The 26,267-nt window shown below is 29.4% G+C and overlaps 2 protein-coding genes across 18 annotated transcripts in view; both read left to right on the top strand.

Annotated features, from left to right (window-relative positions):
* The window catches only part of LOC126841535 (uncharacterized), a 12,670-nt gene extending 4,969 nt beyond the window's left edge, over positions 1 to 7,701 (top strand). Inside the window, exon 9 of the mRNA XM_050578103.1 lies at positions 7,683 to 7,701. The gene's annotated coding sequence lies outside the window, so the exon portion shown is untranslated. The remainder of the gene's footprint in view (positions 1 to 7,682) is intronic.
* The window catches only part of LOC126841529 (bifunctional glutamate/proline--tRNA ligase-like), a 93,107-nt gene that overhangs the window by 9,985 nt on the left and 56,855 nt on the right, over positions 1 to 26,267 (top strand). The window lies entirely within an intron of this gene.

The raw sequence follows: 26,267 nt of genomic DNA, 5'->3' as shown, positions 1-26,267 counted from the left end.
CATCATTACATATTCTTAAAGAATCATTAAAGCCATTTTGGTTGTTTCAATATCTTAAGCACGCTTAGACACTGCAGCAAAAATTATTACAAAATTATTCTCTACCATTTATTGTGTAAAATCACTAAAATAATAAGTTTTTACAATAATATAAGTTACACATATTGTTTTGACATTTGTTACTTGGTAAAAAACCTAAAATTTATACAGATTAATAAATACAATTTTCAATAGCTAGATCAGGTTCTGACGTAGAATGTTCACTACCAATATAGCGTGTGCTATAAATCATTTTGATTATCTAATATGTCATATCTAAACGATTTAATGCAAACGCAATACTAGTAGGATTTTTAAAGAAATCACACAATGAGCCATTTTTGTTATTTCAATTGCTTACGCACGACTTGACTCTGAGGCAGAATGTTCTCTACCAATACACTGTATGTGAAAAAAACTATTGGATTATCTTAATATTTACATCTAAAAGTTTTTCACAGACAGCATACGAATAGGATTTTTGTAGTCGATTTTCGATAATGCGAATATTTACTTGTTCTTTTTCTATTGCTCACATACTTTTTTACCGCCGAATATTCTCTACCAATACAGCGTTTACGAGAAACGTTAGGATATTATTATATGTCTTACCTAAATGTTTCTTGCACACGCTATAATAGTAGGATTTTTTTTAAACTTCTCCTATAAATATTTTTTTGGCATCTCAACAATCTGAACAAAGAAATGAAACATTATAGGTACACACCAGACACGTGAATAATGTCTTTGGACAGTAACAAATTACACTATTACACATTTTTATAAACAAGTCTAAAAATATATTAAATCCAAAGTCAAGTAAGCACTACTTCTCACTTGTGGTTAAAATTGTTTTAGTTAATCTTTTATAAAAAATTATGTCCAATAACTACCTTTTTCAAACATCTTTCTCTATTTAGTATTATTCATTCTTCATGCACGTTTAGGCCCGAAGTAGAATGTTCTCTACCAATACAGTGTCTGCAAAAAATCCTTTGGATTTTTATCATGTCTTATCTAAATGTTTTTTGCAGACACTATACTAATAGGATTTTTCTTGTAGATGATAAGTCAAAAGCAAAAATACCTACTAAAAAAAGTAAACAAGGGACTCGATACCAATGAGCTTAGCATTTAAACATTGTTGGATAGTCCAAAAACACAAAAAACTGAAAAAAAGTTTTTATGTAACGTATAGGAAACTTAATTGGAATTTGAAGAAAGTAATTTTGAAATAACTTAAAAATATTTACTTTACATTGGTAATATAATGCGATAATTATTATTTTAAGTATAATAAAAACTTATATTTGTATTTTTTTCTTTGGTCAGAATACAATTTAAAACTTGTCATTTGTATTTGATAAACTATACATGTTAATACATTTAAAAATATTTATAGAACTATACTTTAAATCAGAAATTAAACATTTTTTTTAAGGTATGGTTCTTTATGAAGAATTTTAATATAAAAGAAATAAGTTATGTAGGTAGTTATATTACAATTATAATATTATTGAACACAACATTCTTGTTTTCACGCAATAGTATCCCAGTGAAGTAGAATATTGTCTACCAATATAGGGTCTGCAAAAAAACTTTTGGACTATTATCATGTTATTACTAAAAAAAATTTGCAGACCCTATACTAATAGGATTTTCGTTGTATAATTTTGCTGCGGTAATTTATGTGGCTTTTTAGTACACCGGACGAAATAATGTATTTATTCTGAACGGAACTAGCCCACAGTAAACAATATAATACATTTTACAATAGTAAATAGTAAAGACTTTTTACACATGTAAAAAATAGATAAAGTTAACAAGAGACTATAATCGACGGATAACAGGTAAAATGGGTTAAGTCATTTTTGACAAAAATGGGTATGTTATATTACAATAATTAATAATGTACACAACGTTCTTGTTTTAACCTATGCTAGTGCTATTGCACTAGTGTCTCACTAATGTAGAATATTCGTTACCAATACAGTGTCTGCAAAAAATCATTTAGATTATTATCATATCATATCTAAAAGTTTTTTGCAGATACTATACTAATAAGATTTTCCTTGTAGAATTTGCTGTGGTCATTAATTTGGCTTTATAGTACACTCGACGAAATAATGTACTTGTATTGTATTAATTTAATTACAGCATTAAGAGCAATTTGAGTTGTTGGCTACAAAAATAGGTATTAACCAGTAACAAAATAAGTTTCACAATTTCATTGAAACATTTAACGGTTTGTAAAAATTGTAAAGTATTTTTTTAATATTTGAAAGCAAATCCAAGTACACGGTGCAAACCCGGCGATAATAAATAAGCAAACATGCACATTCGTGTAAATCATGGCGTAGCTAATATAGTATTATATTATGTGCGTGCATTTAAAAAATAATAATAATCTAAAACTCACCTTAACGCGGCCCTTTTTTCACAGCATTCAAGACCAGACTTGGGCGGCAGTATTTCCAGGTCGTGGACGATGCACAAATGAACTCTGTGTACAATAAATGTATGTAGCTGAACCCTCTACCCTCGAACAGCTTCATTGATCGCCACCACCAGGGAGATTTATTATAATAGGTACATACCCACGAGGGGAGCAGCTGCTATTGCGCAGAACAGATCAGAACAAAGTACATTGACTCGCCGATTCCGTTTGCAATCTGGCCAAGGTTTACCGAAGAGTTTTAGGGGACGGTGTGACAGTAGAAAACAAATAGGATAATTTGGAGTTGTTTTTCTTTTGACAAAAAGTAATTATAAAAAATAAAATTAAACTTACATTAAAATATCGCAAAAGTTGCTTTCTAGATGACCTGTACAGTTTATGGAAAGTACTTATACCGAGAAATTCTTTAGAATAATTATTTAAGTCTTGTTCTATGCTTTCTCGTTTTTATTAAAAAGTGATGTGTTACCAGAGTCTCCGTTGTCACATTGGCTTAAATATAGATAGCGACCATGTAAAAAAAATCAGTAAAACTATGCCCCGACCCCACTGTACCAGTTTTTATTTTTTTGCAAAAACATTGTGGGCCAAATAGCCCATATACAGTGTCATGTATTTGTTAATTTAGTTAGAATGGTCAACGAATAATATTTCAATCGTTTGTACTCCATAGTTTAATTTATAATCGTTTATTCTCAATAAAATTAATATTTATGTATTATATACTTCTATTGGAGCAAGCTCTTACTAACTATTTATACTTCATAGACTATATTATACTTTCAAAGCTCTATTATACTTTTATTTTACTAGATTGACAATTTACAAAACTAATTTGGGTTTTTTTCACAAAGTAACAACCCGAATTTTTTTAAATCCACTGCTTTTAAATAATTTTCAACTTATAACACCATTTCGCTCGAATTCGGTTTTTTATGCGTGTTAGTGTGTAAGCTTTTTCTAAGAGCTTGGAAAATCGATAGTTATACTAGTAATAAATCGTAAGCCGACAAAACAGATATATAGTACTCGGATTTGTACACACAGATGTCATAATACGTTGTTTTCAACTGCTCTATCATTTGACTATTCGCAAAAACAAAATATAATATATTGCATAAGTCCCGTTTACAGAACACCTACAGAACACGACTACGTGTTTAACAGTTGGCCATTAGTATACGTTGTATTAGTATACGCCTTTTTTTTCTAAAACGAGTACTCTAGTAGGTTACCTATTATTTGAAAAATAAAAATGTATTCGAAAACTATGATACTGTTTTTCAGCTTGGCATTGTACTTATTGGAATGTCAGGGTAAACCGCCTACTTCAAAAAAACTTGTAAGTATATTGGACAATAAACATTTATGGTTAATAGAAAACGCTAAGATTTTACCGCCCCCGTTTTCGCATCGAATCGTCTTTTTACTGTTCACTTACTAACAATTATTCCTAATAATGATAATCCGCATAATATGACTGTCAGTTTATCGTTTTTATTTCGCTAATGAAGGCTAAGTTTTACAGGTAAATTATACTAATATACATTCTTATTTTGAAACAATAGGAAATAATAAGAAATATAGTCAGAGAAAATGTTGGCCAAGATGGCACAGGCTATGAAGGATTAAAAGATGTATTAATAAAAGTAGTCGCTAAAGGTAATATTCAATAGAGATAAATTCAATAAACATGTTGAATAAAATGTTCAAAAACGATTAAAGAGACACATTTTAAATATTCAAACGTATTATTTGTAAAACTGTAAATTATTTAATTTTTTTATATACTAAAAATCATAACTTTTTTTTACAAAGCAGATAAAAAATTGGAAAAAAACGGGAGAGTTTATAGTTATAGTTTATCTATATAGAATATAGGTATACAAATATAGATATGAGACATTTTTTTTTTAATGTAGAATTTAATACTACATCATTATTCTTAAATTACAATTATTTGAAATAAAAATCATTTACAAGGGTTACAAACTGTTATTTTCAATTTCTTAAAAGATTATAGAAAGAAAATAAATTTATTTTGTAATTTCAGAATATGTTGATAGTGTACTACAAGAATATAAATTGGAAGATGTTATAAACGCCGTCAAAGATATTGTAGACTCCAAAAGTTTGGAAAACGATTGTACGGTAGAAGATTGTACGGTAAATAAAAAACTATGATACTGTAGTATAGATAATTATTCTACTTGTGAGGTTGTTTGTGCTTCCCATCGGTAAAAACATTGTGATTTTCATAGTAATTGATTTAGAGAAGGACTTTTTTACGCATAAAAAAATACTAAATAACATAACCGTTTTTGGATGATTCCTTGCCGATTTTACCCCGGAAGGGAAGATCTTTAATTTTAAAAAAAACTATGATTAATAGAAAATATTAAGATTTTACCACCCCCATTTTCGCATTGGAGAGTCTTTTTTACTGTTCACTTAATAACAATTCTTAATAATAATAATAATAATAATCCACATAATATAACTTCCAGTTTATCGTTTTTATTTCGCCAATGAAGGCTCAGTTTTATAGGTAAATTATATTAATATACATTCTTATTTTGAAAACAATAGGAAAAACAAGTAAACATAGTCCGGAAAAATGTTGGCCAAGATGGCGAAGGCTATGAAGTATTAACAGAAAAAGTCGCTAAATTAAAATTATCTATAGAGTTCCCTGGCAAGGATGAGTTGCTGTTGGAATCAAAAGGTAATATTCAATAAACATGTTGAGTACAATGTTCATAAACTATCGAAAAGTCATTTTTTAAATATTCAAACGTATTATTTGTAAAACTGTAAGTTATTTGATTTTTTTTACTAAATCATAACTCTTCTTTAAAAACCGTATAAAAAATTGAAAAAACGGAAGAGTATTTTTGATGGTGTACAAAACAATTACCAAAATATAAAGTACATGATCATTTTCTTACATTTTTAGTCTCATGTAGTTCATGTATTAAAAATGTAGAATTTAATATTACATCATTATTCTTAAATTACAATTATTTGAAATAAAAATCATTTACAAGGACAACAAACTGTTATTTTCAATTTCTTTAAAGGTTATTGAAAAAAAAATTATATATTGTAATTTCAGAATATGTTGATAGTTTACTCCATGAATACACAATGGAAGAAGTTATAAGCGTCGTCAAAGATTTTGTAGACTCCGAAAGTTTGGCATACAATGGTACCGTACAAGATTGCGTGGTACAAAAAAAACTATGATACTATACTAATATAAAAGACTTGTGTGATTGTTTGTGCTTCCCATCGGTAAAAACATTGTAATATTCATAGTAGTCGATTTAGAGAATGACTTTTTTAAACATAAAAAAAAAAAAAATAACAGAACCGTTTTTGGATGATTCCTTGCCGATATTACCCCAGAAGGAAAAAACTTAAATAAAAAAAAATGTAATATTTCCTAATAAGCAGTTTACAAATTAGCATCAACGGGTCTATTTAAAAGTGAATGTATCCGAGTAAGCCAATACAGTGGGGTCAAGGCATAACGGATCAAAGCATAGTGTGACCGTTTACACTCTGCAGGAATAATTATAAATAAAAATGTTAAAATCACTTTCAAACAAACGCTTTAGTACTAATTTTTAAACTGTTTACACTGTGCTTGGTTTGGACTTGGACGTGACGTGGAAATACTGATTCGCATCGAGGCGTTTATTTGAAAGTGATTTTATCACTTTCAGCTATAATAATTTCTGTACACCCTGTGACCTCCTCGTCCCACTTTGCCCTGACCCCACAGTATTGACTTTTTTATTGTTAAAATTTAAAAAAAATACAAATGATCCTTTACAAATAAAAGCAAAAAAAAAAAATAACCTAATGGGGTATTATATTTACACGCGTTGCGGTTACTCCCATTTGGATATCTTGACTGGTTCGCCAACGTTTCAAAACACTTCCATGTTCCTTCTTCAGGGCTCAGTAAATATTATAAATAGTTTTTGAGTTTTTTATATTTTTATATGTTTTTTAAAACTTTAATCCCCCCCCCCCCCAGATACCAACTAGATGATATTTATAGACTCCGAAAGTTTGGCATACAATGGTACCGTACAAGATTGCGTGGTAAAAAAAAACTATGATACTATATTAATATAAAAGACTTGTGTGATTGTTTTTGCTTCCCATCTGTAAAAACATTGTGATATTCATAGTAGTCGATTTAGTGAATGACTTTTTTACACATAAAAAAATACTAAATAACAGAACCGTTTTTGGATGATTCCTTGCCGATATTACCCCAGAAGGAAAAAACTTAAATAAAAAAAATTTAATATTTCCTAATAAGCAGTTTAGAAATTAGCATCAACGGGTCTATTTAAAAGTGAATGTATCCGAGTAAGCCAATACAGTGGGGTTGAGGCATAACGGATCAAAGCATAGTGTGACCGTCTTCACTCTACAGTCTACAGGAATAATTATAAATAAAAATGTTAAAATCACTTTCAAACAAACGCTTTGGTGCTAATTTGTAAACTGTTTACACTGTGCTTGGTTTGGACTTTACTGGCGTGGAAATACTGATTCGCATCGAGACGTTTATTTGAATGTGATTTTATCACTTTTAATTGTAAAAATTCCTGTACACCCTGTGACCTCCTCGTCCCACTATGCCCTGACCCCACACTATTAGCTTTTTTATTGTTAAAATTTAAAAAAAATGCAAATGATCCTTTACAAATAAAAGCAAAAAAAAAAACTAGTTGAATGGGGTATTGTATTTACACTCGTTGCGGTTACTCCCATTTCGATATCTTGACTAGTTCGCCAACGTTTCAAAACACTTCCATGTTCCTTCTTCAGGGCTCAGTAAATGTTATAAATAGTTTTTGAGTTTTTTATATTTTTATATGTTTTTTAAAACTTTAATCCCCCCCCCCCCCAGATACCAACTAGATGATATTTATAGAGTTGCTTTAAAAATCCCCCATCATTGTAAAACCAATAGCATCGAAGCTAAACACTATTGATCCTAATATGACAAAAAAACTCTTTAACTACTACAAAACTGATGTTATAATGATGAAACAATCACAACAAGTCGTTTATGTCTCGTGGTTTTGCAAAAGAACTATTAGTTTTATCTGTAAAATTGAATATATATTTGAATGTTTTCTTATTGTTCTGTAAACAATAGAGAAGGGCAACATACAGGTTCGGGTCACTTAAGGGTTTTATACGTTGGCCCGATTCGTTTGTTTAAAAATTGTTTAATATTTTGTATTTTCAGACCGCGCACACTATACTGTGGATCAAGTTGAAAACATAGTTATTAAAAAACTATTTTCGATTTAAGGGTTGGATTATATTTTTAACTGTTTTTAAATTAGTGCATGTCACATACGATTAATTTAGTATTGTTTGATTATCTAATTATTTTGATCTTGTATTTCGTTAGTGCACTGTTTAATATATTTATAAGTACTACAGAATTATAAAAAAAAATTTAAAAAAAAATTAAGACATTATTTTTTTTTGACATTGTCCATGGATATGTCTTACGGCTGTAGGTCATTCTGAAAACAGTACTGATATCATTGTGGATTATGGACGGACTATGGAGGAGTATTAAGGAGGTGAATTAATAGAGATAGTGGATTAAAAATACTAGATTGCATATTCAAGTAATCATGTGTCCGCATGAAATATGGATACTCTTAACTCTGAATTTACTCAGTTTGTATATGAAACTGACTTATTATTGTATATTATGTTTTTTTTTTTTTCCATAGGTCAGTAATATCCTCTTATAGGTACAAAAAATATTTGGCTCGACAATTAAACAGTACTAAAGAGTAAAATAAGTAGGGTTACATTATTAATAATTACATGATTTTAAATGATAAATATAAAATGATAGAGAAAAACAAAAAAACAACCAGAGAGTGTGTAAGACTAAAAGAAATTAATATAAACATTAATTCAGCTGAAAAACCAGAGCTCTTTATAAAGGAAAGAATTGCAAGAATGACAGGAACGGGACGGTTGGATATGATTCTTTTTGGTTACTTTTAAACGGATTTTTATATAATTTATTATATCTCTAAAATTAATTAATACAAAAATAAAAATCTAAATCTAATAAGTGCATATAACTACAACTAATAAAACTTGATACTTGATAACAGATTTCTTCTGATAACAAAAGTAGGTTTTGGAATTTATTAATATAATAATAACGATTAACAATGAAAAATCGTTCATTGGATATATTGAATATTTAACTAAACAAAGTAACTATAAACTTGAACCATTAAGATAGATTTATACAACACAGATGTCTAACGATATAAACGATAAGACAAAACTTACAACACACTGTTCGTTTATTTTTCATTAATATTTTGTAATGAAGTGCTCGCTTTTCATTGCGACTGTACACCAATCGAATGCCTGACGACTGCGATCCTTGGGTTAATAATAGTTGGCTCGATAGTGCCCCAAAAACACTAGTTTGAGAACGCCTTCGGTCTAGAAACAGTTTAAATATTGTAAACACAGTTTGTGAAACCTCAAATCAATGATCATTTATGGTTTAAATAAAAAGCCAAGTCCAAAAAAAAAAAACACTAGCTAATGAGGACACTTTGTGTATGAAAAAATATGCAGATAATTTATTGTATTTAAAATAAGTCACTGACAGTCACTCGGGGTCTCTAGTTGTGATATATGGGCTTTTGTATTAAAGTGAGCCTAGTAAAGTTGTATCTAGTCGATACACGTCAGGGTCATCGTTAAATGATCAATTTTGCAAAACACAAACTTTCCAAGAGTTCTTGTCATTATGACTAGAGAATACTAACATTACAAAACCAGAATATATATTGTAAAATTTAAATATTTTAAGTAATTTTTTTTGAAATAACACAAGTAAAAAAAATGTGAAATAATGATTGATAATGCATTAATCTTGTAAAAATAAACCATTTTTACAAAATTATACACAAAAAACGTTAGTTTTAATCTAGAAACTAATTAATTCTTTTATCAGAGTTTAAGAAAATAGAAATAACAAATTGTGTGGTTTTAAAAAAGTTCAAGCTCAAAACGATAAAAAATTGTGCTTAGTATAAAAACAAACACTTTTTAAAGTATGTTTCACCGATGATATGTTACGACACTTTTAGTTGTACACCTAAAAAGAGCATAATTTTATTATTAAAAAATACAAAGTGAAAAAAAAACGAGCCGTATGGTCAATTAAAAATACTAATCCAAGTAAATTAAAAAATTGTATTTTTTATGGCGAATTAACTGTATGTAACTTGATAATTAAGTCTATTTATAAAGAATAAAACACATATTTTTACAGTATTAATTTATCATATTGAAGCAATCATAAATATGTAATTTGACAAAATCTATAAATATGTTCATGACATTTTTAAAACGTAATTCACTTAAGCAAAATAATTAATACTGAATAAGTGAATAATAATTTAAATAAAATTAACGTAAACTTATTATGTCATAAATTTAGTAGGTATAAATAATAAAATTAATTAAGAAGTCCTGCCACGAATAAAAATTAAAAATACACAAGTTTTTATTTCAAAATGTTTTACATTTTATTGTCATGTATTATTTTTTTTCTTAAATGTTCTCAACAATATGAATGTTAAAATAGTAAGACAAAAGTACATTTTTTAACTGAAATCATTAAGCAAAATGAATACAACTCATTTTTTTACATTTTATTATTTTTAATCACTTTTTAGGAGGAGGAGGAGTGGCCGAGTGGGTAAGGCGGCAGTGTGTTAGCGCTCACTGTCGCCGGTTCGACACTCGGTCACAGGCACTCCGTTTGCTGGGCGAGCAATCGTCCGGTAAAAAGGAACCGCCATCCCCCTCTCCGGCGACGGATTGACGACCCGTCCCGGAAGCGAATTCGTCAAGAAACCATCTTGATGGCAGCGTTGGGCCTTAAAGGCCCGTTAAGCTTGATGGTTTGGTTTTTTTAATCACTTTTTAAATAGGTATGTTTAGATATATGTATATTTGAATAATTTCAAATACTGAATAATAAAATATTTTTTTTTTTACTGATTCAATTGTTATTATTTTATTTGAAATCAGTTTTACAATAATAGTTTGTTTTACAATATAAATCATGCTATTAATAAAACAAATTTTATTGTTTCTATAAGAGCTATTACAAACTACATTTTTTTATATGACCGATAAAATATATTTATAATAATGTTAAAAGTGTGTAAAACAGATCCGTATTCACTTGAGCCAAAAAAATAATGATTTCCAAGTGAAAACCGTGATAAACATATAAGTAAATGAAAAATAAAATATTTAAATCATAAAATATTGAAATACCTTTTAGTGTCATGGTGTCAGTGTACGTTGTGTTGCCAATAGTCTATTATTCTAAGGGGCAGTCCATATACCCAAATACACCGACGATAAATATTATACAAAATCATATTAATTAAATTATAAACAAATTATCGTCATAACACTATTTTAGGATGTTATTTAACTTAAAAAACCGGCACCGAGGGTTTTGCGGCCACCAAGAGCCCCCTGAATCCTGTCAACAATAAAATAGCCGGCCGACTGCTGCAACGATTAAGTCGATTTTGAACAATGTTCCGGAAGAGGTCCCCTCTTTTTGAGTATATCAATCGAAAGCTTATTGGAATCTCTAAAAATGTGTCCCTATGAAAAAGTTGGCATCGAGGGTTTGGGGCCGCCACGAGCCCTGGAACCTAGGCACAATTTCACAGCAATAATCGTCCATATTATTTCTGATTCTCAGCTGGTTTCCCACTACGTTAGATCTAGAACACAAATCACATTTTCAAAAATTAGTATACGAGCTTATAGTTAATTTATCAAATTGACTTAACCCTGAGTTTAAACATATACAAATTAAACACGAGTGTAGGCAAATGTTTTATTACAGAAACCCAGAAGTTTTACCTCCGAATCACATAAATTGAAGCAGGTCTACACTTATTAAGGTATAAGTGTAGTATAAGAACTCATAGTTAATTTATCAAAATGAATAATCTACGCTTATTCTGTAATAGGGAACAACAATTAAAATTGTAGAAATTTTAATTAGTTACAGCTAGTAGAAAATAACCCATAATCTTAATGGCCATACCTAATCACTGTTTTACTCCACCTAAAAATATAGATGTATTTCAATTTTGCCATAACAATCTATTCCCTGCCAGAACCACGCAAGTCAAGTATGTTTAATCTCAACTTAATTAACCTAGAATGTTCACTCAGGGCCGGTGCTAAGAAATATACAAGGGGGGGGGGTGTCAATATGAAGATGCCGACTATAAAATTTTAATTGCCGACTAAAATATTTTATGACATTTTACATCATAAATCACAATTTTTTGCTAAAATTAGTGGGAATTAATAATTGTTGAAAATTATTTTTTTTTAACTTTAAATTATTATTTTATTAAGTATTAATTAATACAAACAAATTTAGATAGTAAAAAAACCATCAAAAGTTTAACTTTAATATGGCGTTTTTTTTAATGCGGACTATTTCCTTGTTATTTCTTCCAAATCAATTATATCGAGAATATCTCTGGTGGAGTTTAAAATCTTGAAGGTCATTTTAAAAGAATATGTTATTTGTATAATTTAATGGGGGTTATAATATTTACCGACTTTTTGTTCCGAATGTGCCGACTAGGTATACTTGAGTTTTCCGAGTAGGGGGGGGGGTGTCAAACCCCCCTTTAAGTCCGCCCTGTTAGTTCACTACCAATATAGCGTGTGCTATAGATCATTTGGAATATATAATATGTCATATCTAAACGATTTATGGCAAACGCTATACTAGTAGGATTTTTAAAGAAATCACACAACGAGCCATTTTTGTTATTTCAATTGCTTAAGCACGACTTGACTCTGAGACAGAATGTTCTCTACCAATACAGTGTTTGTGAAAAATTGTTCTGATTATCGTAAAATATCATATCTAAACTTTTTTCACAGACACGGTACAATAGGATTTGTTTAGTAGATTTTCTTCGCTGAAGATATGTTTTTTTGTAGACATCTACTGAAGACATCTTCTTCGATTGCTCACGCACAATAATTAGGTTCTAAGTAGAATGTTTTCTACCAATACACTGTGTGTGAAAAAGCTTTTGGAATTTCTTAATATATCACATCATCAAAAGTTTTTTCACAGACAGTATACGAATAGGAATTTTTTAGTCGATTTTCGCTGTGGACATTTCTTCAGTTTGACAGTAACCTGTACACAGTAATAATACGTTAATGCGAATATTTAGCACTTGCATGTAGCCAGTTCAACTCAATTCCTAACCTTTCTTTTACATATAAGTAAGGTTTTTCTTGTAGACATCCACTATTTCTAGGCTTTTAGTAACCTGGATGAAGAATTAATACATTATGGAACACACGAGGCAAGTTATAATATTTCTGAAACAAATCAAAAGAATCATTAAATCCAGTCTAGTTATTTCTTCAATTGATCAAGCACAATTGGCCTTTGAAGTCTCTAAAATTACAAGTTTTTTACAATCATATACGTTACACATATTGTTTTGACATTTGTTACTTGGTAAAAAACCTAAAATATTATACAGATTAATAAATAAAGTTTTCAATAGCCAGATCAGGTTCTGACGTAGAATGTTCACTACCAATATAACGTGTGCTATAAGTCATTTGGAATATCTAATATGGCATATCTAAACGAATTATGGCAAACGCTATACTAGTAGGATTTTTAAAGAAATCACACAACGAGGCATTTTTGTTATTTCAATTTCTTAAGCACGACTTGACTCTGAGGCAGAATGTTCTCTACCAACACACTGTATGTGAAAAAAACTATTGGATTATCTTAATATTTATATCTAAAAGTTTTTCACAGACAGCATACGAATAGGATTTTTGTAGTCGATTTTCGATAATGCGAATATTTACTTGTTCTTTTTCTATTGCTCACATACTTTTTTACCGCCGAATATTCTCTACCAATACAGCGTTTACGAGAAACGTTAGGATATTATCATATGTCTTACCTAAATGTTTCTTGCACACGCTATAATAGTAGGATTTTTTTTAAACTTCTCCTATAAATATTTTCTTGGCATCTCAACAATCTGAACAAAGAAATGAAACATTATAGGGTACACACCAGACACGTGAATAATGTCTTTGGACAGTAACAAATTACACTATTACACATTTTTATAAACAAGTCTAAAAATATATTAAATCCAAAGTCAAGTAAGCACTACTTCTCACTTGTGGTTAAAATTGTTTTAGTTAATCTTTTATAAAAAATTATGTCCAATAACTACCTTTTTCAAACATCTTTCTCTATTTAGTATTATTCATTCTTCATGCACGTTTAGGCCCGAAGTAGAATGTTCTCTACCAATACAGTGTCTGCAAAAAATCCTTTGGATTTTTATCATGTCTTATCTAAATGTTTTTTGCAGACACTATACTAATAGGATTTTTCTTGTAGATGATAAGTCAAAAGCAAAAATACCTACTAAAAAAAGTAAACAAGGGACTCGATACCAATGAGCTTAGCATTTAAACATTGTTGGATAGTCCAAAAACACAAAAAACTGAAAAAAAGTTTTTATGTAACGTATAGGAAACTTAATTGGAATTTGAAGAAAGTAATTTTGAAATAACTTAAAAATATTTACTTTACATTGGTAATATAATGCGATAATTATTATTTTAAGTATAATAAAAACTTATATTTGTATTTTTTTCTTTGGTCAGAATACAATTTAAAACTTGTCATTTGTATTTGATAAACTATACATGTTAATACATTTAAAAAATATTTATAGAACTATATTTTAAATCAGAAATTAAACATTTTTTTTAAGGTATGGTTCTTTATGAAGAATTTTAATATAAAAGAAACAAGTTATGTAGGTAGTTATATTACAATTATAATATTACTGTACACAACATTCTTGTTTTCACGCAATAGTATCTCTGTGAAGTAGAATATTGTCTACCAATATATGGTCTGCAAAAAAACTTTTGGACTATTATCATGTTAAATCTAAAAAAAATTTGCAGACTCTATACTAATAAGATTTTCGTTGTATAATTTCGCTGCGGTAATTTATGTGGCTTTTTGGTACATCGGACGAAATAATGTATTTATTCTGAACGGAACTAGAACGCAGTAAACAATATAATAAAGTTTACAATAGTAAAGACTTTTTACACAAGTAAAAAATAAATAAAGTTAACAAGAGACTATAATCGACGGATAACGGGTAAAATGGTTAAGTCATTTTTGAACAAAATGGGGTTGTCACCATAAAATTAAAGATTTTTATTCTGAACTAATAAGGGGCTAAAGATTTCAATTTTGAACTTAACCCCTTTTACCTGGACGCAGTCGTATTAATACCAATAAACGTTGTAAATACATGACATTTTAACATTTAAACATTTGTTGGGTAGTCTAAAAATACAAATTACTGTAATGCAATAAGTTTTTATGAAACGTAAGGAAACTTAATTAAAATTTGAGAAAAGTAATTTTACATACTAATACCTATCATAATGCTTTCACTATTTTAAGTACAATAAAAACTTTTATTTGTATTTTTCCTTATATCAGAATACAATTTAAAACTTGTTATTTTCCAGGCCATGGACGATGCACAAATGAACTCTGTGTCCAATAAATGTATGTAGCTGAACCCTCTACCCTCGAACAGCTTCATTGATCGCCACCACCAGGGAGATTTATTATAATAGATACATACCCACGAGGGGAGCAGCTGCTATTGCGCAGAACAGATCAGAACAAAGTACAATGACTCGCCGATTCCGTTTGCAATCTGGCCAAGGTTTACTGAAGGGTTTTAGGGGACGGTGTGACAGTAGATAATTTGGAGTTGTTTTTCTTTTGACAAAACATAATTATACAAAATAAAATTAAACTTACATTAAAATATGGCAAAAGTTGCTTTCTAGATGACCTGTACAGTTTATGGAAAGTACTTATACCGAGAAATTCTTTAGAATAAATATTTAAGTCTTGTTCTATGCTTTCTCGTTTTTATTGAAAAGTGATGTGTTACCAGAGTCTCCGTAGTCACATTGGCTTAAATACAGATAGCGACCATGTAAAAAAAAACAGTAACACTATGCCCCGACCCCACTGTACCAGTTTTAATTTTTTTGCAAAAACATGTGGGCCAAATATCCCATATACAGTGTCATGTATTTGTTAATTTAGTTGGAATAGTCAACGAATAATATTTCAATCGTTTGTACTTTATAGTTTAATTTATAATGCGTGTAGGCAAATGCTTTATTAAAGAAACCCAGAAGTTTTACCTCCGAATCACATCAATTGAAGCAGGTCTACACTTTTTAAGGTATAAGTGTAGTATAAGAACTCATAGTTACTTTATCAAAATGAATAATCTACGCTTATTCTGTAATAGGGAGCAACAATTAAAATTGTAGAAATTTTAATTAGTTACAGCTAGTAGAAAATAACCCATACTCTTAATGGCCATACCTAATCACTGTTTTACTCCACCTAAAAATAAAGATGTATTTCAATTTTGCTATAATCATCTATTCCCTGCAAAACCACTTGCAAGTCAAGTATGTTTAATCTTAATTTAATGAATTATAGTCAAAGTTAGATTATTTTAAGCTATGACTTATGAATATCAGGAATCCTAAAAATAAATTAGTAAATAGGTGTAAGTGGGAATTAAGTTAAATTTCTGAAATTTCTTAAATTTTTTTGTGGTTGGTGTAAAATTTCATGACTTGTGTTGAAATGATAATTAAATTAGAACTCTCAATTAACAAAATTAATACTTATACTAGAGCTTCGCTATAGTTGGGGGCTCCACCCCCAGGCCCCCGAGTCGGGCGGGTAGGTCACAGATTCCCGGTACTGTACCCGGCTACGCCAGGCACACTCACGTCCCCTCGCTGCAAAGTATTTTCGGGGAGGTCACAGATTCCGAGGGAGGTTCCCGGCTGCGCCGGCCACGGTGTCGAGCCATCGCAATACTATCTAATAGCTATCTGTCAGATCAGAAATGTCCTACTACTTAAGCGAGTGTGCTACTTGCTTAAAGTACAATTATTTTTTTTTTTAATTTGAATTGTTTGAGGTGTTGTTTACTTCACGGGCTTGGTAATAGCTATGGTTCAAAATAGATAGAAATGTTTAGAGGTCAGTCGGCTATGTGTCTGATATGGTGTTCCTATGTGCAACAAAACTTTTTCAAACGTATACGTTATATGTCTAGATATTGGTTGAATTAAAATCCTTATTTGTTCAGAAATCACCGTCTATGCCATTATTCGGTAATGACGTACTGTACGTTTAGAATGTAACCAACAGCATAATGCATTAAATATGTATATTAAAGGTCTGGTGGTTTAACAGAAGTTCATAAGTGTTTAAGAATTCAAGAGTAAATCACATGAATGAAATGTCTAGTTTATTAGAACTTAAAAGGGAAAGAAGTGAAGAGTGATAAATACATTATTATTGATCGACTATTTGGCAGAGCTTATAAAAATGTCCAAAGAGAGGTTAAATGAAATGTCTCGATGCAAATCTTTTAGTTTTTGGATCTGGACCTTTAATGCTAAAGGTACTTTGATACTTAAGGTCTGACGTTTGTTGGTTATTAGAAGTTTAAAAGTGTGGAAGAATGATATGTTTGTGTGACGGTTACTTGGGAACTCAAGAGTACAAAACATGAATGAAATGTCTGAAATAATTTGTAGCAAATATTTTTGATTATTCGAGTGTCCGGCGGTGATTATAAAAACGGTCAGAGTACAAAATAATAATAATATTCAGTGCATAAAATACCTAAATTATTTGATTTCAACATAGTTTACCTACGATGTCTGAATTTTCCAAAGTAAAAATACTAAAACCACAAATTAAGTCAAAAAACAATTTTAAAAACCCTAAACGGTTAGTGATAGTACTCGATAGTGATCATACATATTTATATAGGTAAATCATCCTACTAAATGAAATAATTAAAATGTATTCAAATAATGCCAATTTAACGTGAAATAATATATCATTTAAAAAAAAATATATAAAAAAACTAAAATAATTTGTATTCTATGTAGTGATCATAATTGTACAGCTTTAACAAAAAAATGTGAAATAATTAATGTTTTAATTAATACTTCATAAATAACAAAAAATCAACTTCTACGGTGTACGTTCTCTGATGGCCGCAGGTAAATTAATCGGTGACGGCATAGGATAACAGTCTGTAACCGATGGTAACAATAATAACTACTTATTGTATTAATTAAAGACAGAGTAGATAGAAGTAGCAATCAATCTTCTAAACGGACACGCGTCGGTTATGATTTCACTATAGTATTGGCCTAAAACAAATAATTTACATATTTATAAAATAAGTCAGTAAGTTATTTAATTGAAAATAAATAGTAGATATATATGTCAACAAATTTTTCAACAAAAAATATGGAATGTATCGTTATCACCACGCACAGCGGTTTGAAAAAGATAAGAATTTTGTACATCTAATTAATTTGATAATTTGGTTTAAGCAAAATGTAATATACTACTATACTATATATTATTATATATATTCTAAATCTAAAAAACGTACCGACATCCAACGACGCATATTAATAGGTAATGTTTGCACACCGGGAAACACGTCGATTTCTCTTGAACGAAAACCGTGAGCGAATTACGGACAAATATGTAATTAATAATAACTATTATACGTTTAATATATAATTGTATATATATAATATAACAAAGACAAAAATTCACCAAAAAAAACAAAACACACCGTTCGCCGTTTTTAATTTTTATTGTTATATATATGATAACGTTTGACACACCGGGAAACATTATTGAATAAAAAACCACGTATGACAAAGAACAACAGTGTAATTAATAATAATAATAATAATTTTACGTTTAATTTAATTTAAGGAAAGTACAAACTCGGCAAAAAAAACAACACACGCCGTCACCGTTATTATTTGATACGATAACGTTGTGACATGATAAAAACGCGCGCCAACGTCACGCGCTGCCTAAGCCGCCTCAGATGCTTGTGTTATGAGCGAGATGTATTATATGAATCCCATGGAAGAGACGATTAGGCGACTGGCGGGACGTCGGCTATTTGAATTGACATTTTATATATTAGATGGTGTATTAAAACTTATCAATTTTCATTTTGAATATTTTTCCAAGTTCAGCAAGTCCATTTACAGATTTAGAGAAATCTATTGCCCAAAATAACAGTAAACTAGTTTTATCATCCCTATAGTCGTAGATCTCATGATGGCAGCGTTGGGCCTTCATGGCCCGTTAGCTACATGATGATGATGATAGTCGTAGATAGCGCTTCTCACTTTGTAAGTCTAAATGTTAATATCAGTACTTACACAGCTACTTCAAGATAATCAGATTTATAGACCAAACGGCACAGCGCTGATCTGAAAAGTGGAAAATGTTTTTCGCTAATATGTAAACGCACAACGAATAATAATTAATAACTTTAAAAGAAAACCTAAGTGTCACCAGTGTGCTAAAAATCACTTTGATTATCTAATATGTCATATCAAAACGAATTATGGCAAACGCCATACTAGTTGGATTTTTAAAGAAATCACACATTAATAGAACATATAAGGCACGTGTACAATGTTTATATAATAATTTACATCATTACATATTCTTAAAAAATCATTAAATCCATTTTGGTTATTTCAATATCTCAAGCACGCTTAGACACTGAAGTAAAAATTATTACAAAATTATTCTCTACCATTTATTGTGTAAAATCACTAAAATAATAAGTTTTTACAATCATATAAATTACACATATTGTTTTCACATTTGTTACTTGGTAAAAAACCTAAAATATTATACAGAATAATAAATCTAATTTACAATAGATAGATCAGGTTCTGACGTAGAATGTTCATTACCAATGTAGCATGTGCTATAAATCCTTTTGATTATCTAATATGTCATATCTAAACGATTTAATGCAAACGCAATACTAGTAGGATTTTTAAAGAAATCACACAAAGAGCCATTTTTGTTATTTCAATTGCTTACGCACGACTTGACTCTGAGGCAGAATGTTCTCTACCAATACACTGTATGTGAAAAAAACTATTGGATTATCTTAATATTTACATCTAAAAGTTTTTCACAGACAGCATACGAATAGGATTTTTGTAGTCGATTTTCGATAATGCGAATATTTACTTGTTCTTTTTCTATTGCTCACATACTTTTTTACCGCCGAATATTCTCTACCAATACAGCGTTTACGAGAAACGTTAGGATATTATTATATGTCTTACCTAAATGTTTCTTGCACACGCTATAATAGTAGGATTTTTTTAAACTTCTCCTATAAATATTTTCTTGGCATCTCAACAATCTGAACAAAGAAATGAAACATTATAGGGTACACACCAGACACGTGAATAATGTCTTTGGACAGTAACAAATTACACTATTACACATTTTTATAAACAAGTCTAAAAATATATTAAATCCAAAGTCAAGTAAGCACTACTTCTCACTTGTGGTTAAAATTGTTTTAGTTAATCTTTTGTAAAAAATTTATGTCCAATAACTACCTTTTTCAAACATCTTTCTCTATTTAGTATTATTCATTCTTCAGGCACGTTTAGGCCCGAAGTAGAATGTTCTCTACCAATACAGTGTCTGCAAAAAATCCTTTGGATTTTTATCATGTCTTATCTAAATGTTTTTTGCAGACACTATACTAATAGGATTTTTCTTGTAGATGATATGTCAAAAGCAAAAATACCTACTAAAAAAAGTTAACAAGGGACTCGATACCAATGAGCTTAGCATTTAAACTTTGTTGGATAGTCCAAAAACACAAACAACTGAAAATAAGTTTTTATGTAACGTATAGGAAACTTAATTGGAATTTGAAGAAAGTAATTTTGAAATAACTTAAAAATATTTACTTTACAATGTCAATATAATGCGATAATTATTATTTTAAGTATAATAAAAAATTATATTTGTATTTTTTTCTTTGGTCAGAATACAATTTAAAACTTAAAAACTATATTTTAAATCAGATATTAAACTTTTTTTTAAGGTATGGTTCTTTATGAAGAATTTTAATATAAAAGAAATAAGTTATGTAGGTAGTTATATTACAATTATAATATTATTGTACACAACATTCTTGTTTTCACGCAATAGTATCTCAGTGAAGTAGAATATTGTCTACCAATAAAAGGTCTTCAAAAAAACGTTTGGACTATTATCTTGTTATTACTAAAAAAAATTTGCAGACCCTATACTAATAGGATTTTCGTTGTATAATTTCGCTGCGGTAATTTATGTGGCTTTTTGTACACCGGACGAAATAATGTATTTATTCTGAACGGAACTAGCCCGCAGTAAACAATATAATAAATTTTACAATAATAAATAGTAAAAACTTTTTACACAAGTAAAAACTAAATAAAGTTAACAAGAGACTATAATCGAAGGATAACGGGTAAAATGGGTTAAGTCGTTTTTGACAAAAATGGGGTTGTCACCATAAAATTAAAATTTTCATTCTGAACTTATATGGGGGTAAATGATTGCAATTTTAAACTTAACCCCTTTCACCTGAATGCAGTCGTATTAATACCAATAAACGTTGTAAATACATGACATTTTAACATTTAAACATTTGTTGGGTAGTCTAAAAATACAAATTACTGTAATGCAAAGTTTTTATGAAACGTAAGGATTTTTTTAATCATTTTAATTTTAAAAAAAATGTTAGGTAAGATATATTACAATAATTAATAATGTACACAACGTTCTTGTTTTAACCTATGCTAGTGCTATTGCACTAGTATCTCACTAATGTAGAATATTCGTTACCAATACAGTGTCTCCAAAAAAACCTTTTAGATTATTATCATATCATATCTAAAAGTTTTTTGCAGATACTATACTAATAAGATTTTCCTTGTAGAATTTGCTGTGGTCATTAATTTGACTATATAGTACACTCGACGAAATAATGTACTTGTATTGTATAAATTTAATAATAGCATTAAGAGCAATTTGAGTTGTTGGCTACAAAAATAGGTATTAACCAGTAATAAAAAAAATTTCACAATTTCATTGAAACATTTAACGGTTTGTAAAAATTTTAAAGTATTTTTTTAATATTTGTGAGCAAATCCAAGTGCACGGCGCAAACCCGGCGGTAATAAATAAGCAAACATGCACATTCGTGTAAATCATGGCGTAGCTAATATATTATTATACTAGTGCATGCATTTAAAAAATAATAAAAATCTAAAACTCACCTTACCGCGGCCCTTTTTTCACAGCATTCAAAAGCAGACTTGAGCGGCAGTATTTTCCAGGTCGTGGACGATGCACAAATGAACTCACAAATGACTATAAATCCTTTTGATTATCTAATATGTCATATCTAAACGATTTATAGCAAACGCCATACTAGTAGGATTTTTAAAGAAATCACACATTAATAGAACATATGAGGCACGTGTACAATGTTTATAAAATAATTTACATCATTACATATTCTTAAAGAATCATTAAAGCCATTTTGGTTGTTTCAATATCCTAAGCACGCTTAGACACTGCACTAAAAATTATTACAAAATTATTGTCTACCATTTTTTGTGTAAAATCACTAAGTTAATAAGTTTTTACAATCATATAAATTACACATATTGTTTTCACTTTTGTTACTTGGTAAAAAACCTAAAATATTATACAGATAAAAAAATAAAATTTTTAATAGCTAGATCAGGTTCTGACGTAGACTGTTCACTACCACTATAGCGTGTGCTATAAATCATTTTGATTATTTAATATGTCTTATCTAAACGATTTAATGCAAACGCAATACTAGTAGGATTTTTAAAGAAATCACACAATGAACCATTTTTGTTATTTCAATTGCTTACGCACGACTTGACTCTGAGGCAGAATGTTCTCTACCAATACAGTGTTTGTGAAAAATTGTTCTGATTATCGTAAAATATCATATCTAAACGTTTTTCACAGACACGGCACTGAAAGGATTTGTTTAGTAAATTTTCTTCGCTGTGGATATGTTTTACTTTACATTGGCAATATAATGCGATAATTATTATATTAAGTATAATAAAAACTTTTATTTGTATTTTTTTCTTTGGTCAGAATACAATTTAAAACTTAAAAACTATATTTTAAATCAGATATTAAACTTTTTTTTTAAGGTATGGTTCTTTATGAAGAATTTTAATATAAAAGAAATAAGTTATGTAGGTAGTTATATTACAATTATAATATTATTGTACACAACATTCTTGTTTTCACGCAATAGTATCTCAGTGAAGTAGAATATTGTCTACCAATAAAAGGTCTTCAAAAAAACGTTTGGACTATTATCTTGTTATTACTAAAAAAAATTTTGCAGACTCTATACTAATAGGATTTTCGTTGTATAATTTTGCTGCGGTAATTTATGTGGCTTTTTAGTACACCGGACGAAATAATGTATTTATTCTGAACGGAACTAGCCCGCAGTAAACAATATAATAAATTTTACAATAGTAAATAGTAAAGACATTTTACACAAGTAAAAAATAAATAAAGTTAACAAGAGACTATAATCGACGGATAACGGGTAAAATGGGTTAAGTCATTTTTGACAAAAATGGGTAAGTTATATTACAATAATTAATAATGTACACAACGTTCTTGTTTTAACCTATGCTAGTGCTATTGCACTAGTGTCTCACTAATGTAGAAAATTCGTTACCAATACAGTGTCTGCAAAAAATCTTTTAGATTATTATCATATCATATCTAAAAGTTTTTTGCAGATACTATACTAATAAGATTTTCCTTGTAGTATTTGCTGAGGTCATTAATTTGGCTTTATAGTACACTCGACGAAATAATGTACTTGTATTTTATAAATTTAATAATAGCATTAAGAGCATTTTGAGTTATTGGCTACAAAAATAGGTATTAACCAGTAACAAAATAAGTTTAACAATTTCTTTGAAACATTTTACGGTTTGTAAAAATTTTAAAGTATTTTTTTAATATTTGAGAGCAAATCCAAGTACACGGTGCAAACCCGGCGATAACAAATAAACAAACATGCACATTCGTGTAAATCATGGCGTACCTAATATATTATTATATTATGTGCATGCATTTAAAAAATAATCTAAAACTCACTTAAACGCGGCCCTTTTTTCACAGCATTCAAGAACAGACTTGGGCGGCAGTATTTCCCAGACCGTGGACGGTACACAAATGAACTCTGTGTACAATAAATGTATGTAACTGAACCCTCTACCCTCGAATAGCTTCATTGATCGTCACCACCCGGGAGATTTGTTATAATAGGTACATACCCACGAGGGGAGCAGCTGCTATTGCGCAGAACAGATCAGAACAAAGTACAATGACTCGCCGATTCCGTTTGCAGTCTGGCCAAGGTTTACCGAAGAGTTTTAGGGGACGGTGTGACAGTAGAAAACAAATAGGATAATTTGGAGTTGTTTTTCTTTTGACAAAAAGTAATTATATAAAATAAAATCAAACTTACATTTAAATAAGGCAAAAGTTGCTATCTAGATGACCTCTACAGTTTATGGAAAGTACTTATACCGAGAAATTCTTTCGAATAAATATTTAAGTCTTGTTCTATGCTTTCACGTTTTTATTGAAAAGTGATGTGTTACCAGAGTCTCCGTAGTCACATTGGCTTAAATACAGATAGCGACCATGAAAAAAAAAAAATTAAAACTATGCCCCGACCCCACTGTACCAGTTTTTATTTTTTTGCAAGAACATTGTGGGCCAAATAGCCCATCTACAGTGTCATGTATTTGTTAATTTAGTTGGAATGGTCAACGAATAATATTTCATTCGTTTGTACTCCATAGTTTGATTTATATTAAACTATACTATTCTTTCAAAGCTCTATTATTCTTCTATTATACTAGATTGACAATTTACAAAACTAATTTGGGATTTTTTCACAAAGTAACAACCCGACTTTTTTTTAAATCCACTGCTTTTAAATAATTTTCAACTTATAACACCATTTCGCTCGAATTCCGTTTTTTATGTGTGTGTTTGTGCGAAAGCTTTTTCTAAGAGCTTGGAAAATCGATGGTTATACTAGTAATAAATCGTAAGCCGAGAAAACAGATATACAGTACTAGGATTTGTATACACAGATATCATAATGCGTTGTTTTCAACTGCTCTATCATTTGACTATTCGCAAAAACAAAATATAATATATTGCATAAATCCCGTGTACAGAACACCTACAGAAAACGACTACGTGTTTTACAGTTAGCCATTAGTATACGTTGTCCCTTTTGTGTTGCATAACTTGGAACTGTTTTCACTCTTCAAGCCCTTTTTTTCTAAAACGAGTACTCCAGTAGGTTACCTATTATTTGAAAAATAAAAATGTATTCGAAAACTATGATACTGTTTTTCGGCTTGGCGTTGTACTTGTTGGAATGTCAGGGTAAACCGCCTACTCCAGAACAATTTGTAAGTATATTGAACAATAAACATTTATGATTAATAGAAAACGCTAAGATTTTACCGCCCCCATTTTTGCATCGAAGAGTATTTTTAATGTTCACTTACTAACAATTATTCCTAATAATAATAATCCACATATTATAACTTCCAGTTTATCGTTTTTATTCCGCCAATGAAGGCTCAGTTTTATAGGTAAATTATATTAATCTTATTTTGAAAACAATAGGAAATGATAAGAAACATAGTCAGGGAAAATGTTGGCCAAGATGGCACAGGCTATGAAGGATTAAAAGATGTATTAATAAAAGTAGTCGCTAAAGGTAATATTCAATAGAGATAAATTCAATAAACATGTTGAATAAAATGTTCCAAAACGATTGAAGAGACACATTTTAAATATTCAAACGTATCATTTGTAAAACTGTAAATTATTTAATTTTAATTTTAATCATAACTTTTCTTTACAAGGCAGATAGAAAATTAAAAAAAAACGGGAAAGTTTATAGATATAGTTTATCTATATAGAATATAGGTATAGAAATATGGATATGATTTTTTTTTTTTTTTTTTAATGTAGAATTTAATACAACATCATTATACTTAAATTACAATAATTTGAAATAAAAATCTTTTACAAGGGTTACAAACTGTTATTTCCAATTTCTTAAAAGGTTATAGAAAAAAAATTAATTTGTTTTGTAATTTCAGAATATGTTGATAGTGTACTACAAGAATATAAATTGGAAGATGTTATAGACGCCTTCAAAGATATTTTAGACTACAAAAGTTTGGAAAACGATTGTACGGTAAAAAAAAAACTATGATACTGTGTTATAGATAATTATTCTACTTGTGTGGTTGTTTGTGCTTCCCATCAGTAAAAACATTGTGATTTTCATAGTAATTGATTTTGAAAAAAAACTATGATTAATAGAAAATGTTAAGATTTTACCACCCCCATTTTCGCATCGGAGAGTCTTTTTACTGTTCACTTATTAACAATTCTTAATAATAATAATAATAATAATCCACATAATATAACTACCAGTTTATCGTTTTTTTTTTCGCCAATGAAGGCTCAGTTTTATAGGTAAATTATAATTATATACATTCTTATTTT

The sequence above is a fragment of the Adelges cooleyi genome, unplaced genomic scaffold, assembly GCF_023614345.1.
Source record: "Adelges cooleyi isolate 19-005CV unplaced genomic scaffold, UGA_ACOO_1.1 ACOO_flye_CR_arks_rails_tigmint_CR_PRNA_39, whole genome shotgun sequence".
NCBI lineage: Eukaryota > Metazoa > Arthropoda > Insecta > Hemiptera > Adelgidae > Adelges > Adelges cooleyi.
This window is presented reverse-complemented; position numbering and strand designations above follow the sequence as displayed.